The sequence below is a fragment of the Orcinus orca genome, chromosome 5, assembly GCF_937001465.1.
Source record: "Orcinus orca chromosome 5, mOrcOrc1.1, whole genome shotgun sequence".
Classification (NCBI taxonomy): Eukaryota; Metazoa; Chordata; class Mammalia; order Artiodactyla; family Delphinidae; genus Orcinus; species Orcinus orca.
Window position 1 is genome coordinate 136,030,000 of NC_064563.1, and position 6,000 is coordinate 136,035,999.

The following is a 6,000-nucleotide window of genomic DNA, read 5'->3' on the forward strand; positions in this document are numbered from 1 at the left end:
GTTGAACTGGGTAGATTGAGCATATGCATTTATCTTTCTTTTTCTCAAAGACCCAATTAAAATAAAAGGGGGGGATTGATCAAGTTGATAACCAATTGGTCTCTTTTTTAAAAAAATAAATTTATTTATTTTTCTATTTTTGGCTGCGTTGGGTCTTTGTTGCTGTGCGCAGGCTTTCTCTAGTTGTGGCGAGCAGGGGCTACTCTTCATTGAGGTGCGCGGGCTTCTCATTGCGGTGGCTTCTCTTGTGGCGCTCCGGCTCTAGGTGCGCGGGCTTCTGTAGTTGTAGCACATGGGCTTCAGTAGTTGTGGCTTGCGGGCTGTAGAGTGCAGCCTCAGTAGTTGTGGCGCACGGGCTTAGTTGCTCCGTGGCATGTGGGATCTTCCCAGACCAGGGCTCGAACCTGTGTCCCCTGCATTGGCAGGTGGATTCTTAACCACTGCGCCACCAGGGAAGTCCCATAATTGGTCCAGTGGTTAGAACTCTACACTTTCACTGCTGAGGGTGCGATCCCCGGTCAGGGAACTAAGATCCCACCAGATGCGTGGTGTGGCCAAATTTTTTTTTTTAATTTTTAAAAAAACTTTGATTTTTTTACATTTTTGACAGTTGTATAAGTACCTAGGGAGGTTTTGCTTCTTAAGTCAGAAAATCAAGTCTAGTAGTTTTATACTAGACATGGTCCAAAGGTTAAAGACAATGAGAGATGAGAGAACAGGCAACAGCAGACAAGGTGTATAACAAAATATTTTAAAATGGTAGGTGGATGAAGAAGCTGTGAGAGCTGAGGAGATGCCTGCAGTAGGGGGAAGCCAAGGAGAAACCAGCTCTGTATTCTACAGAACCTGGAAACGTTTCAGGAGGTCAGGCACAGGAAGCAGAGAAGTAGGAGTGAGACGTGATAGGACAGAAAGAGGGAAAGAAACATTATGGAAAGAGAAGATAAGGAGCAGAGAGACCCTCATGTCCTGGCCTCATTCTACACGATGGGGTTCGGTGGCCACCAACTCTGCCCATAGGAGAGTAGAAGCGTGAGGCAAAACTGCAGTAGAGAAGCCTAGGTCAGAGATGCTAGGGGATAAATGCGGTGGTAGAGGCACCACACTGAAAACAGAGTCTCTCAGTGGAAGCTCACATACTGGATGGCGAGACTCCCAGCCTCCATCCTCCTGCTTAAGCTCTAGGCAAGAACTTGATTAGGTTTTTTTGGAGAAACAAAAATGCCCCAGAGGAAAAACCCTGTAGATACCAACATTTGGTGCTCTCAATGAACAAACAAAATGACAGGTTCCCTGGCTATTATTGGTTAAGATATATTCGGTTGCAGGTAAGAGAACCCAGTCAACAGTACTTAAATAAATATAGGCTTGTTTCTTTCATATAACAACAACAACAAAACTGGAAGTAGGTGGAATTTGGCATTAGTTCAGCCAGTTAGCAATGTCAGCGAGTTTTTTTTTTTTTTTTTACTTCTGTGGTTTTCAATCTTCTTGGTCTCTGGACCCCTTTAGACTCTTAAAAATGACTGAGGGTCTCTGGACCCCCTTAGACTCTTAAAAATGATTGAGGGCACTAAAGCACTTTGTTCATATGAGTTACACCTACTGATATTTGCTTTATTAGAAATTAAGATTGAGGGACTTCCTGGTGGCACAGTGGTTAAGAATCCATCTGCCAGTGCAGGGGACACAGATTCAGTCCCTGGTCCAGGAAGATCCCACATGCCGTGGAGCAACTAAGCCCACGAGCCACAACTACTGAAGCCCGCTCACCTAGAGCCCGTGCTCCGCAACAAGAGAAGCCACCGCAATGAGAAGCCTGTGCACCGCAATGAAGAGTAGCCCCCACTCGCCACAATGAGAGAAAGCCCGCGTGCAATGAAGACCCAACACAGCCAAAAATAAATAAATAAATTAAATAAAAATTTTTTAAATGCTTAAAAAAAAGAAATTAAGATAGAAAAAATTCAAAAACCCAAGAATACACAATCATGCATTCATTGGCTGTCAGAATGAAAACGACATCACACGTCAGCCAGCCTCTGGAAAACTCCACTGTACACTCATGAGAGAACAAGGACAAAGGAAATAATGTCTTGATATTAATATTAACACAGTTTGACCCCTGAAAGTTCCTCAGACAACATATCTCAGACAACATTTTGAGAACTACCACCTTGTGTCTTCTGAACCAGCTTCAGGCGTCACATTTAAACTCAGAGCAGGAAGAAGGGAAGAGGTGGGCAAGCCAGCCATGTTGTCTTCTTGTCAAGAAAGGAAAAGCTTTCCCGGGAGCTCTTAGCCGACTTCCCTTCACAGCTACCTGGCCAGAACTGTCACATGATCACAACTAGCTGTTGTCAAAGATGAAAGCAAAGACCAAAACCAAACAGAAGTTTGTTTTGAAGTTTTTGAAGGAAACAGAGACAATTCAGAGAATAGAATAGCAAAAATTTTAAACCCATAATTCATTTCCTCAGAGAAGAACAAGGAACATATCGCATCCCCAGAACAAGAACAATATACTGTTAAAATATTTTATAGCTGAAATAAAAATTTAACTAATGGCTGGGGAGATAAAACTGAGGAAATCACACACACACACACACACACACACACACACAAGACAGAGCAAGTAAAACAGAAGACATAAGATTTTAAAATTTAGAAGTACATGAGGTGTAACCATCCACATCATATATAAATTGTAGAAAGGAAGAAGTGAGAAAACAGAGAGAAAATTATCATGGAAATAAAAAGAAAATGCTCCAGAATTGAGAGATATGAGTTTCCCAATTCCTGTGTGCCCAGCAAGAAGAGGAAAAACCCTCAAGATATTTCATTATGGCATCTTAGAATGCTGCAGACAAAGCAAGCTCCCAAAGGAAGAGAGGGAGAGAGACAGAGACAGAGACAGGGAGAGAGAGATTTTGAGAGAGAGGAGTCAATATAAAAGAAGAAAATTGAGAATCACTTTGTATAGTTTGACTATGTATAGATTGGTGCTTTGAAAATTTTCCTTCATATTTTTGAAGGTATTGCTTCATTGTCTTCTAGCTTCTGGGATTGCATCCTGATTCTCTCTCTCTCTTTTTCTTTTTTGTACGTGACCCGTTTCTCTCTCTCAAAAATCTCTCTCTCTCTCCATATATATGTGTGTATATATATATGTATATATATATGTATATATATATATACACATATATATATACACACATATATGTATGTATATCTCTTATTGGTTCTTATTGGTTCTGTTTCTCTGGGTACCATGTAACAAACTGGGTAGGGGATTTCTATTATGACAAGAAAGAAGAGAAGGACAGATACTGGGGGACTATTATGAAAAAGAAGTACTTATAAACTCCAAGAAGAGCAAAATGGTGTACAAGAAAGGAAACATAGCCATGGTATTTTACTTGGCTCACCAATGACTGATATTTCATTTAATCATAATAAGTAAACTCTGAAATATTGGTTTAACCAAAAATCATCATATAACTTTTGGGAGGGTAAGAGGAAGTAAATGAGGGACAACGGATGGCTTCCAGGTGCTGAATGATCTTGTATATTAGGACCCTGCTATAGACCGAATGTTTGTGTCCCCTCCACAAAATTCATATGTTGAAATCCTAACCCCCAATGTGATGGTATTAGGAGGTGGGGATTTGGGGGAGGTGATTAGGTCATGAGGGTGGAGCCCTCATGAATAAGATTAGACCCCTTATATAAGACACCCAGAGAGCTCCCCTGTCCCTCCTGCCATAGTGAGCTGTCTATGAACCAGGAAGTGGGTTCTCATCAGACACTGAATCTGCTGATGCCTTGATCTTGGACTTCCCAGCTTCCAGCATTTTAAGAGATACATTTCTGTTGCTTGTAAGCCACCCAGTCTGTGCTATTTTGCTATAGCAGCCCTAAGGGTCTAAGACAGACTCAATAGACAAGATCCAAAGTGCTGAATAAAGAAGTAGCTGTACTTGCAGCATTTACAGGTAAAATGATATGATATCTTGGTGCCAGTGGTGGGAGAAAGGGGAGGGATAGAGTATGGGAGTCTAGGTGAAACAAGATGGTTTATGAGTTGATCACGATTGAAACTGGGTGAGGGATACATGTGGCTTATTATAATGTTCTCCCTACTTTTGAATGTTTGAAAATTTTTATAATGAAATTTGCAAAAATAATAAAATAGTAATGAAGTAGCACTTAATACTGCTTATTAAGTGTCTACCAGAAGAAAGAGCTAAAAGTTTAGAAAGAAATGCTCAGGAATGGGAAAGAATGGAACAGGGAACTGCTGTTTGTGGTATAAACTTTTCTGTAAACAAAATATGTAGTTGTTTTTTTTAAAAAAGTTTATTTGTTTATTTATTTTTTGGCTGCGTTGGGTCTTCGTGTGGGCTTTCTCTAGTTGCTGAGAGCGGGGGCTACTCTTTGTTGTGGTGCGTGGCCTTCTCATTGCCATGGCTTCTCTTTGTTGCAGAGCACGGGCTCTAGGCACGTGGGCTGCAGTAGCTGCGGCATGCGGGCTCAGTAGTTGTGGCTCACCGGCTCTACAGCGCAGGCTCAGTAGTTGTGGCACATGAGCCCAGTTGCTCTGCAGCATGTGAGATCTTCCTGGACCATGGCTCAAACCTGTGTCCCCTGCATTGGCAGGCAGATTCTCAACCACTGCACTACCAAGGAAGTCCCAAAATATGTAGTTTTAAAAATTATTATTAAAAAATAGCGATGAGGGGAATTACCTGGCAGTCCAGTGGTTAGGACTTTGCACTTTCACTGCTGAGGGTGAGGGTTCAATCCCCCTGGTCTGGGAACTAATCTCCCGCAAGCTGCTCAGCCATAAATAAATAAATAAATAAAACTAAGCAAAGAATAAGAAGTGGATTAAAAAAAAGAGAAAGAAAGAATAGTAATGAGACTAGAATAACACTGGATGAAAAATATGGAAATCAGACTTCACTTCGCTATAACAAAGCACTTTCTCACGATGAACATTGTCCAGAATTATGTGGACTGTCTCCTAAGACGATTTAAGAAAGACAAGGGACTTCCCTGGTGGTGCAGTGGTTAAGAATCCACCTGCCAATGCAGGGGACACACGTTCGAGCCCTGGTCCGGGAAGATCCCACATGCCTCAGAGTAACTAAGCCCATGCGCCACAACTACTGAAGCCCGCGCACCTAGAGCCCAAGTACTGCAACAAAGAGTAGTCCCCACTCACCACAACTAGAGAAAGCCTGTGCACAGCAACTAAGACCCAATGCAGCCAAAAAAAAAAAGACAACAGGATCACATGTAAACGATGTTGTCAAAGGTGGTCCTGTGCTGAAGGGAAGTTAGGGGAGGTGACTTCTAAGTAGGTGGCCAGGTTTAGCAAATAAAAATAGAGGACACCAGTTACATTTGAATTTCAGATAAATAGTAAAGTAGTTTTTAGTGTATGTCCCACAGTAAGGACGTTATACACTGGGACATAGTTATACTAAGAAGTTTATTTACCATTTATCTGAAATTCAAATTTCACTGTTTGTCTTTCATTTTATCTGGGAGCCCTATTTTTAACACCCCTAACTATTCTAATATGTTATTTTTATATAAGGAGGGGGAGGGCTTATCCATGTTCAAATGTGTAAATTCAAAAGAAATTTTAGCATTCCTCTCTTGCCAAACCTAACTGATAGAATGAGTGATTAAGGTGAAGGACAGGGCAGGCTGGGTTAAATGGCAGCTTGAAGCATAGGGTTGTATCCTCAAAACTCAAAGAGAACTTGAGATTGGGAATTCAGACATCCATCACTGAGTATAATCTGCATTGAGTCCATAATCATTTATCTTACTTTTTTTTTCCTGTTTAATGCAAAGGTAATGCAGAGTTGAAAACAGAAAAACTGGAATTCACAGGAGAATCCCTATGGGTAGGGGTTGTCCTAGGAAGCATGAGAACATGAGGAATGAGGCTCTGTCGACACTCACGTTCTGCCTGCCCACACTCAG